The sequence below is a fragment of the Canis lupus genome, chromosome 30 (genome assembly GCF_003254725.2).
Source record: "Canis lupus dingo isolate Sandy chromosome 30, ASM325472v2, whole genome shotgun sequence".
Taxonomy (NCBI): Eukaryota; Metazoa; Chordata; class Mammalia; order Carnivora; family Canidae; genus Canis; species Canis lupus.
In genome coordinates, this window is record NC_064272.1 from 6,540,803 (window position 1) to 6,553,207 (window position 12,405).

The 12,405-nt window shown below is 36.8% G+C and overlaps 1 long non-coding RNA gene across 2 annotated transcripts in view; it reads left to right on the plus strand.

Annotated features, from left to right (window-relative positions):
• The first annotated feature begins 965 nt into the window (after nt 1-965).
• The window catches only part of LOC112676146 (uncharacterized), a 45,881-nt gene continuing 34,441 nt past the window's right edge, over nt 966-12,405 (plus strand). For both annotated transcript variants that reach the window (XR_004810688.1, XR_003146320.2), the window contains exon 1: nt 966-1,252. This is a non-coding gene — a long non-coding RNA (uncharacterized LOC112676146). The remainder of the gene's footprint in view (nt 1,253-12,405) is intronic.

The window sequence follows — 12,405 nt, forward strand, 5'->3', positions numbered from 1 at the left end:
AATCTCTTTTCCTCACAACCTACAGGTCATCTCCACTAGAGTGTGTGATGGCTTTGTGATGTGTGAGAGTGTCTGAGATGAACTGCCTCCCCTACACTCCTTCCTAGTATGTGTCTCATTAGGGTAGGCTACAAGGAGAGCTGGCGGGCAAGAGGGAGGCAGCACCCGCTTTGCTGTGTACACAAATATCTTCTCCCAGTTACCCAGTCAAACTACTCAAACTGTAGCCTCGATACTGCAGTGAAGGGTGTAATTAAATTCCCAAATCAGTTGATTTGAGTTTCTCAAAAGGAAGATTATCTTGGGGACATGGGTGGGGAAGGGAGGCTCACTTAATTGGGTGGAAACGTTTTTCTTTTTTTAATTAAATTTTTAATTTTAATTCCAGTATAGTGTTATATTAGTTTCAGGTGTGTGATATAGTGACTCTACAATTCTGTACATTACTCAGTGCTCATCATCTATTGCACCCATACCCCCCACCTCCCTTCTGGTAACTATCAGTTTGTTTTCTATACTGAAGGGTCTGTTGTTTAGTTTCTCTCTCTCTCTCTTTCTCTCTCCCTCTCTCTCTTTCTCTCTTTTCTTCCTCCCTATGTTCATTTATTTCTTAAATTTTATATGTGAGTGAAATCATATGGTATTTCTCTTTCTCCGACTTGTTTCGCTTAGCATTATATTTTCTAGATCCACCCATGTTGTTGGAAAGATTTCATTCTTTTTTATGGCTGAATAATAGACCACCTCTTCTTTATCCATGCATCTATTGATGGATACTTGGGCTGCTTCCTTTCATGATTTCGCTATTGTAAATAATGCTGCAATGAACATAGGGGTACAATGTATCCCCCTGAATCAGTGTTTTTGTTTTTGTTTGGTGAATACCCAGTAGTGTGACTATTGGATTACAGGGTAGCTCTATTTTTAACTTCTTGAGGAACATCCATACTGCTTTCCACAGTGGCTGCACCAGTTTGCATTCCCATCAACAGTGCACAAGGATTCCCTTTTCTCCACATCCTCGCCAACATTTGCTGTTTTTTGTGTGGTGGAAGCCCTTTAAAGACAGAATAGGCCTTCCCGGAAGATCAGCAACACCAAGCATGCCAGTATGCTTTCCCTTCCTCTGGACTTTTCTTTCCTTGGATTTCAAGCTTCAGCTAGAGCTCATGGAACTCCTGCCTCCTTGTGATCTCTCCCTGAATGCCTGCTCTGTGGACTTCAGGCTTGCTTAGCCAGTCTCCACAACTGTGTAAGTCAGTTCCATACATTAAGTAATATATATTTATAATTATATAAGTATAAAATTATGAGGTATATAGTCTATTTTATATGTATATGTACATATATACATACATACATATGAACAATTATATATACAGATGTAAGAGATATATCTCTCTCTCCTACTGGTCCTACTTTTCTGGTGGAATGGTTGAAACCTGACTGGTACAGAATATTACACACTCACTTTCAATTATCCAGAATTCAATGTGTTATCCTTTTCCTTCTTCATCTAACTGATGCACAATTTCCTGGAATTTGAAAAACAAGGCCAGTTTTGTCCTTTCTATCTTCTTCTCAATTATAACAGGAGCATCCCCTAAGTCCAAACAGTTTTCCTTTGAAGCCTATCTCTTCTGTTCTAAGCCAGGCTCTCCTTGTCTTAGGCTGAGATGGTTTTCCTATTTACCAAAATTCTTCCTGTCTCCATCCACACTTGCATTCAATATTGTCTGTCTAAAGGCCTTCTTACATCTTACCATTAATTGCTCTATTTTAAAATGGGCATACCATTGCTTACAGGTTAAAGCCTAACGGGTTTTTTAAAGGTGACATCTGAGGCTCTCAAAAAAATCATCACATAAGTAACATAGTAAACATGGTAGTCATAACAGAGTAAGCACTTCTATGTAAGGCAATCTGAAAAGTGATTTTTGCAAGTTTTCTCATTTAGCACTCACCCTATTCCCATTACTCAGATTCCCCCAGTTTTACTTACATTCATTTGTGAATGTATTAAGTCCTATGTAATTCTATCATGTGTGGGTTTGTGAATCCAGCACATAATAGTAATAATTGTAGCTATTAGCCTCATTTTACAGTTACAGCACTGAGGTAGAGAGAGGATAATTCCCAATTCATATATCAACTATGTGGGGTATCAGGGATTCGAATCCCTGATCTAACTTCAGAGCCCACCACTTACAATTCCCCACATGAATTCCACACCCTAAACCAGCCTGAGTTCTCACTGCACTTGAATCCATGGTGCTCATTTCCTTACTTGTTTATCTAATTTCCCTGTAAGGACCACACTTCCTCCCTCCTCTTTATCTATCCAACTCTTGGGTATGATTCAGGGTCTACCTTCTCTAAATAACATTCACCCACTGTTATGAGCCATGCACATTTCATGGTTATCTTATTGATTTGTGTGAACATCTCTTTTCTCCATTTAGACTCTAAAGAACCATGCCTATATTTCTTTTACACAGCTAAGAAGCTCTCCATAAACTATTTTATTAGTACTGTTGTGAAGGAAGAAACAAACACAAACACTGTTATCTCTGGAATATTAATACCCTATTTGTCAAGTATACAACAGATAATTTGGATCTCATTCATCCAGCTTTTACTGTGACTATTGAAAGTTTCTTCATGACAAGGCAAAAGCAAATCTCACTCATTTAATTAATTGGTCTAAGCATGTTTGTAATCTGATGGTCTTGTGGAAGTGTTGGAAGTAAAAATTCAAAATTCCCATAAGTGTGTCTGATTAGTGGGAGGCTTCCTGAATAATTTCACAGTTCTTTGCCCTTAGAAAGTAATTTCAATCCAAATGGGGCTCTGCCAGCTTTTACATTTATCCATGACTTATGCTGGGTTTTCACATGTCTCTGCTTGTGTATATTTGGTCTGGTTTTATTTTGTTGGAAAGAATTGAGTAGAAAGAAAAAGGAACATTGTTTCTGCCAGAGAAACTTGAGATAGATGGATTCTAACACATTTGTGTATCTCTAGTGCTAGGCATAATGAAAAGAACTGCAAATGTTAGTTGATTGAATATTTTTGTTCTACTGGTTTGAAACATTATTTGTATATTCCCCTATTATAATATTGATTGAAATAACATTGGTTATTTTTATCTCTCTTCAACAGACTATGTGTCCTAATACTTTTTTCTAATATCTAGCACAATCCCCAAAATGGTTGTCGGGTGAGTTAAAGGAGAGGAAAATGTAATTTCATTTCCTAGGAAAGCATAGCAATCACTGGTTTATAAGCTCAGGCTGTGGGGTTTTTTTCTCATTCTTTGATAATACCTCAGTTACAAATATTCCTCTAAACCATTCAATGAGGAATGGTCCTTTGATTTGAGGAACATAATGGAGACTCTTGTGGCAATGGAACTGTTCTGTATCTTGACTGTGGTGCTGGATTCACAAACCCACACATGATAGAATTACATAGGACTTAATACATTCACAAACGAATGTAAGTGAAAGTGGAGACATCTGAATATCTAAATAAGATCAATAGGCTATGTCCATGTCAATATCCTGGTTGATATTTAACTACAGTTTGCAGAGGTAACATTTGTCAGACGTTACTATTGGGGGAAGGGTACATGGGAATTCTCTGTAGTATTTTTCATTAATGCATGTGAAACTACAATTATCTCAAAATAAAGACTTTTTAAAAATTACCAATTTCTTTAGGGCACCTGGGTGGCTTAATTTGTTTTTAAATTTTAAACTCAAAGATACTTAGAAGTTCTATTATTTTCTTCTCATATCCTAGTGAATCGTTACTTATTACTTGAGTGATGTACTCCCACTTTAACCGTGGCTCTAAAAAATTAAAGAACATCTGAGACAGTGGCACCCTGTTATTTTAAAATACTTATTCTTATCTGAGAACCCCAAAACATTTAACTATGTTCCTACAAGCTACAGAAGTAGTATCTCTCAGCTTTTTTGAAATCTGGATTTTTTTGGAGAACTTAATTAATTCTATAGAATTTGTCTTAAAAAAGGATTCCCTGGTCAGTTTAGTGCCTCTGCCCTCCCCTTTACCTCAATCCTGTCTCCTTCTCTTGAGTGAGGGTGGGGATGGGAGAAATCAGTGTTTTAATCAGATTTATCAGAAAAGTTTTAGTTCTTTATACAATCACCATCCTATATAAAGATGAAATTTGTGTTGAGTTCAATATTTTCATGGAATAAAGATCACATAATGGGGCACCTGCGTGGCTCAGTGGTTGAACATCTGCCTTCCACTCAGGTCATGATCCCAGGGTCCTGGGATTGAGTCCTACATTGGGTTCCCTTCAGGGAGCCTGGTTCTTCCTCTGCCTGAGTCTCTGCTTCTCTCTGTGTGTCTCTCATGAATGAATAAATAAATAAAATATTTTTTAAAAATTACCAATTTCTTTACCAGTGGTTTCATAACACCTTGGGGTTAGTGCAATAGCATTTAGCAGGATTAGTCAGTGATGCTGTTAACTCTCCAGGATATCTTTTGGATACACAACTTGAAAAAAAATGCCCCAAACCCAAAGTGATACAGAGGGAAAGCTATGATGAAATGACCCCCGCTAGAGTTTTGCTCTCAGAACTACTTTCCACTTTCTCTTTTCCACACGTGCCGGCTGCTATATGCCTTGAGGAAAGCAGGAGGGCAGGACATTCAAATCTGATTCTGCATTCCTTCTGCAGAGATGCTACTAAGGTTTCCCTTTGCCTTCTAACAACAAATAAGAAATATGTTTCCAAATCAGATGTTAAAATTCCAGGAGAATGCTTAAAATATGGCATGGTACTGAGTCCACTTCACTGGGTGATAGCAACAAATAATAGTAGCATTAGTTGTTTATGGTGTCAATATTGTCACTGTGCTGAGAGCTTTCCATACTGTCTGGAACTGGGCAGAATCTGGAGCCAGAATCTGGCCAAAGCATTTGTTATTCAAAGAAACTATTTTTCTGTGAACTCTCTCCTTTAGCATAAAAAAGCTCTACTACATTGGAAATGGCCAGGAGAAACCCCTGGAGGATAATTAGGTGGGTGAGACAGCTGCTCTGCTCTGCCAGTGGTGGTAAAGGCACAGCTTTGGGAATGCCACTTCATCTACTATGACTCACCAAGTACAAACAGGGTGATAATGGGGTTAGTGTCAAAAAACAGTCCCTTCTGAGACAGTCTCCAAAACCTAGAGGGAAGGCAGACCACCATGGAGCAATGGCCCTTTTCTACCGAAACGGAAGCCCATGCTTATGTGCCTATTTACTTCTCTCTGGCCTCCCTGATCCTTATCAAAACAAAGTCCTTTCCTCTGAATTTGAGCTGAATTGAAGATGAATTGGATCCCACTTACAGTATCTGTGGTACTCCAGAAGGATACTCGCTTTCTTTCCAATGGAGATCCATATAAGGCAATGGCATCCAGCCTTAAAGGGTTGTGGTCAAGGGCAGATGCAAGGCTTCCTGGACTGGACACTGGCCATCATTAATCATGAATCAAGCCTTCATCTCCTAAGGGCACTGACTTTTTCTATATATAGATTGCTTAACCAGAGCTATACTTATCCCCTGGGGTGGGGGAGTTGCATAGAGAGCACTGAGTTCTCTTCCTATATTGACACCTAAATATTAGGCTTTGGAACAAGCAATTTATTTTTCATGACACAATTCCACAAAATTGATCATACATATATATTCATGTGGGGAAACAAAAAACAGAATTAAAACATGTGGATAAAAAAAAACATGTGGATATACATATTTAATTCTATTTTTCCATTCCCCACTACATTCCTGACTATTACTCCCTTCTTTCACATTAACTAAATGACATATCCGATTGACTTCTTTTTATGTCTCTCTTCCTGCTCCTGTATCTCTCACATATGTGTTTGGTTCCCAGGCGTCCTCTGGCTTATGAATTTCATCATCCAAACTTCTTATTCGAAAATCTTAAAACATTTCCTCTTAATTATATTTCCTTGTATGTATTCTATCACTCAATATTTCTTTCTGTCTCTGTCTCTTTCACACACATGTATACACATGAATTCACCAGATCCCAGTTCACTCTTGGTTCTCTGGGCTGGCATCTAGTCTTCAATAAGTGTGGCTGCTAATTTCCTTGCTACCAATAGCCACGGAAATCAAACAAAAATGGACTAGGGCTAGATGGAACTAAACTGTGGTGAAACTAACTGATAGAGTATTGGGAAGAAGGAAGCCTCCTGAGCGCTGTCAGACGGGGCCTAAGGAGTGCTGAAGCAGTAGGAGGAGGCGAACAAGCATGCCCTATATCAGCAGCCTGAGCTAATCATCGAGCTATCAAAAGCTTAATATATATGTGTATGGGAGGGGCAGGTAAAGGTGTTGTAGTTGGGAAGATATTAGAAGGACACTGAAGGAAAGTTAAAAAGAAACATTCATGAATTGAGTGCTTATGGATTAGGCATTGTTCCCTGCATTTTCAGATGCTTCTTGTTGACTTTTTACAAATGTCTGAAGAAGATGACTGTTACTGTGCAGATGAGGAAACCGAGATCCAGAAAAGTTAATCATTTACTAGATTTATACATTGTAAGGATTTAAACTCACTTCTTCTTGGAGCAGCCATATGAATATATATATTTTTTTCATTTGGTATATTCTTGTTCTCATTTATTTTTGTTTTGTGCTGAGCAAGATGGGAGAAGAGAAATGCTGTGTCTTGGTAATGGCAGGTAGTACTTCAGAACCACCAAAGCCTCTTCAACTGAAGAACAGAAATTATATGGAAACTCAGGGGCAGAGCTGATATCCTACTACATAAGAAAGATTGCTCTTTTTTGTGTCTGCCTTCCAGATACATGCTCCCTGAAGAGCTGTTAACACTTAACACTGTTAACAGAACAAGCATACAAAAAACCTTTAGATGAGGTTTTTGTCCATGCTTAATTAAGACTTCTAGAGATGACAATGACCTGGAGGCTGGAGCTGAGATGTGACAGCATCTCAGAGTGACAGCAAAATTGGAATGGAGAAAAGTGTGGCTTAATGACTCCCTATACTCCTTTGGCAAAGGCAATACAAACGTTGCATTAAGGTTATCATTCATAGGATTCCAACTCAATCAGTGGAAAAGCTACCCAAGAATTGTAATTTCTGCAGATGACATCAAGGAACTAACTCAAATTGTTTTAGACTCAACCAAAGAATCCATTGTTCTGGCATCAATTTACCTTTGAGGTAAATTTCTGAGCCTAAATTTCAAGATATCAATACATGAGAGGACTGCACATGGCCTGAATATCCTAGACCTTAAGCTACATGTGGTGGGTGGACAGAACTTTGGGTTGTCTCCTTGGGGAAAGAATGAGTGTACTATATGTGATGGAAAGAGTTAGTATTGGTGAACAAGAAGGATATATATATATATATATATCCTATATATATATTTTTTAAATATATATAGGATATATTTATTTAATATATATAGGATATATTTATATATATAGGATATTTTATATATATAGGATCTTTATTTTTTATATATAGGATATTTTTATCCTATATAAATATAGGATATATTTATATATAGGATATATTTATATATAACATATATTTATATATAACATATATTTATATATAAACATATATTATTTAATATATATTATATATAATATATTATATATTGCTTTGTATCCACCAAAACACTCCTCTTCTCTCAGGACCCACAAATAGACTATAACTGGATTCTAACTAACAGAACTATGGGTTTCAAGCACTTTCCTTTCTGGCTTTATAAAGATGAGTACTATGACCTTGGAAGTTATTTGTTAACGAAAGAAGCCATGAGATGGAAAAAGCCATGGTGGCTAAATCACCAATTGGAGAAGAAAGTGCCTCCTATCAATTGAAAACTTTTGTTTTGGATTTTCTGTGAACGAAAAACTTCTATCATGTTTGAGCCATTTCTTTATAGTCACTACATTTATATGTTTCTCAGACATATGCATATTGAGATTAAGCTCTTGAGTTTAAAGAAAATACTAGAAAGTGGAAATGTTCAGAAGGCATACTATCTGTGACACATCTAGCTGATTTACTAGAATTCTATTCTCAGCCAGGTCCTGCCTCATCCAGGTCACAGGAAATTGTTTCTTCAAGCTTTGGGGCATTCATCGCTGATCTTGACATTCTTGTGCTCTATGGATACTGCCTTGCTTTGAACACCCAGAAAGGAAAACGTGACCAAAACTCCTTTGGACACACAGCCTGCTCTCCTTAGGAAATCACAGCTCTTGGAAGCCACAGCTGGTTCCCTTGGCAGCTTTGTGTTCAACTATGTTCTCAGGCCACATGTGTTGGAGAGATACTGTCCCCAGTAAACCTCAGATTAAAAAAACAAATGTGAATTTGTTCTGCATTTTTGTAAGATGCTTCTGTCTTCTAACACTTCCTTAAAGCTGATGCCTCCTACGAAGGAGATCTGAAGGTAATCTATACTTCTACCTAAACTAGAGCTGTCTAACAGAAATATAAAGTGAGCCACATATATAATTTGAAATTGTATAGTAACATTTAAAAAGTAAACAGGTAAAATTAATTTTAGTAATATACTCAGCTCAATATATCTAAAATATTATTTCTACATGTAATCAAAATAAAACCATTGATATATCTTACCTTTTTTGATATTAGGTCTTTGAAACCTGGTGTGTTATTTTACTCTTACAGTACACCTTAATTCAGAATAGACAATTTCAAGTGTTCAGTAGACATATGTGGCTAGTGGCTACCATATTGGATAACACATGTTATGAACTAAAAAGAAATACAATTTCTTCTAGGGATTTAAATTTTTCTCTAGAGAGTCCTATGCTCTAGGGTATGAAAGTGAAAGATCATTTAGTTAGCCTATCTTCACCATTATATTCACAAACCATTTCTTCCTTCAAATTTCCATTTGAATTCATATGTTTTTCTTTCTTTCTTTCTTTCTTTCTTTCTTTCTTTCTTTCTTTCTTTCTTTCTTCTTTTTCTTTTTCTAGGTATTTTAGATATAACTTCTGCAAGGAAGTTAGAAGGCTGGAAAAGTATTATTAGACAATGTTTGGTGTCAGTTATCCTATCTGTGCCCACCTAAATGTAGTTTGACTTTGGGCAATTTCTCTGAATGTCTATTTTCTCAGTTCTAAATTGGAAATACTGATATTATTTTGCAAGGATTTTGTGAGGAATGACATAAGAGAGAACTCGTGATGAGCCTACTACAGTGCCTCGTACTTTATAAGTCACGTTAAGAAGTTTCCTTTTATCTTATAGGAAACAGGGAAACAGTGAAGATTGAAAATGAGAAGTGATTTGATCATATTTTCCATTTCTAAGGCAACTAAAGAAAACTAAAAATGTTTTGTTTTTCTTATAGCCAAGCTTAGTCCCGGAAAGAAGTGTTTGTTTCCAAATCTTTCAAATCTTTTCTTTGTATAAAAAAGAAAAAAACCTTGGCTAAGCTTCAGACTAAATTCCTCAGTATACCCAGAGGTTTCTTTGAATGACTAGATTTAACATCGCATTAGGCACTTCTACCTCTTGAATTTAGGAATATGAACTTTTCTTGGGATAATGTACACAATAATATCATAAGCATGAGTTAAAATACAACTTTTTTATTCTTTTTGGTGTTGCTTTATCTCCAGTAGGTTTCAATATGTCTTTTTAGACATCATAAATAGAGAAATGATGACTCTAGACCAGATGGTTCTAATGACCTTGTCTGTTCAGTTCCATAGTGTCTCCGAGAGGTAGCGGGGATTACATTAAAGATAACTCTAAAAATTTGGAATTGATAACTGAAAAGTAACAATTAAATGGATTTATTTTCAGAATGATCATGCCAGGAAAACTCTAGTTGAAACTTCCATTTGTATTTTATAAAAATACTTAACAAGTAAGTATGTCTCCTCATTTGAAAGAGCTTATTCTTTTTAAGATCTTAATGTTGGAGAAGTTTACCAGCTCTATTGCCAAATGCTATAAAGAACTAGAGGAATCTGACTCTGGATATATCCTATTGTTTGTCTGCAGCAACAAGGGCCATCCCATGCCTAAAGCCAAGGACATACACAATCTACTCATAGGTACAGGTTGCATGCAGATCCAGGAGAAATCGAAAACGTGATAATGTCAATATTTGACTATATACTAGCTGGAAAGGTGACCCTCATGTAGAAATTTACAGACTAATTAGGTAGCTGCTACATAATGACAAATATAAATAAACTATGCATAGTATTTATAACCTGTGTGCTTAAACCAATCAGTTACATTTAATTGGATCTTAGAAAACATTATCCGGGGCTCCTGGGTGGCTCAGTTGGTTAAGCATCTGCCTTCAGCTTGGGTAATAATCCCAGAGTCAGGATAGAGCCCCACATCAGGCTCTCTGCTCAGCAGGGAGCACGCCTCTCCCTCTGCCTGCTGCTCCACCTGCTTGTGCTCTCTCTCTCTCTCTCTCCATCAAATAAATAAAATTAAAAAAAAAACACTATCCAAATCTGAAACGTCTGCACATAGGAAATCCAGTGAATGATGTATGAGGGCTAAGACAGATCACCAGTGAAATATGTATGAGGGCTAAGACAGATCACCACGATTTTAACCATACACATCAACATTAGGCAAGTAGAAGAAATTTGAAAGTATAAAGTACTATTTAAACTTGAGGAGTTACTATTAAATAACTCATTTAATGACAGCACCTTGCAATGAATGCTTTCCTCTGGGAGAAGATTTTAATCGTCTGACCTTTTTCATAGTAAACTTTAGCAGAATCTGAGAGTTGGCTGGACCTCAGAAGCCAGAGCCCATCATAAAATTCCATCACATGTCTTATAGCAGTAAAAGTTTTTCCTACATTCTTCTCAGTCAAAGCCAGACTAAATATGAAAGGATACCATGCTTCCAGATATATCTATATCTACATACACATACACACATGTGTAGATAGATAGATGATAGATAGATACATAGATAGATACATAGATGTATATTTGTATAATGCCTCAGAACCCAAAGTCCTTCAGAAAATGAAACAACTCATTCTGTTGCAGTCTATCCTTAGTAATTTGTGCTTATTCCAAGAACAGAAACTCTCATGTAGGGACTCCTTGGTGGCTCAGCGGTTGAGTGTTTGCCTTTGGCTCAGGGCGTGATCCCAGTGACCTGGGATTGAGTCCCGCTTCGGGCTCCTAGTGTGAAGCCTGTTTCTCCCTCTGCCTATGTCTCTGCCTCTCTCTCTCTGTCTCTCATAAATAAATAAATAAAATCATAAAAAAAAAGAAATGTTCATGTACTAAAAGAGTTCACTGAAAGTAATGATTTCACTTGCCAACATTGTATACAAGGATGTTTTCTTGTGGCAGTAGAGGTTTATGAAATGTCTTAATGTCCTTTTTGAAAATGAGATTTCTGATGGAGTCTTCATGCTATCTTGACTCCTAGGACTTTTTCCCCATGTGAGCAAAATGCATATACATGCAAATCAATTCCAGGCCCATTTGCCTAAATCCTCAAAGAAATCATTCTGAAACTAAGATAAGTTGTGTTTATTCAAAATGAAAATTTAGTAACAAAAGCTTTGTAGAATGCCTATTGCCAATAATTAACCAATTAAAAATTCTAAACTTCTAAGTATAAGATGCTATTGTTAACACCACAAAATATATACATTTTCCAAGCCATCCTTCCTGAAGGACAAACATGAAAAAACAATAGTCATAAACTAGTATTTCCTTGGTTCTGACCTCCAACACTTCACCCAGAAGTAACAGAACTCCTTATGGGGTAACAATCAGGTGCTTTGTGCAATGAGCATCTAGCCTACTACATGTCTGTTCTTCTCCTCTCCAGATCTAAGCCACCGAGCTGGGGTCCCTCATCTCTACCTGTCCAAGGCCAGCACAGAGACTGCTAGCACTCAGTGCTCTGAAAGGCATTCCCAAATTCTGGCACTTATATTTTTAAAACCTGGAACCCTCAATATACTTAATAAATTTCAATAAAACAACTCTTTGGTTTTAGCTGCTTCATTTTATTGTTTGTTTGATTTTTTTTAAATCAAAATTATCCTAAATTTCATGCCTAGAGGAGCTGAAAATCGGTAGCACAGCTACAGTGTTTAGAATTATTACTGCTCTTGGTATGAATTCGGTATAGTCCTAGTTACCCTTTTTCTTAGGATGAGTTCTTTCCAAAGGGACTTCTTGGTCACTTATGCAAACAGACAGCTGAGGAACTTGAATCATTGGTCTCTAGGTAGAATCAGGTCTCTGATTTTAAGGAGCAATTTTGGCTCCAGCTTGTACTTCATTGACAATACAATGAAACCTGTCTTCTAAAG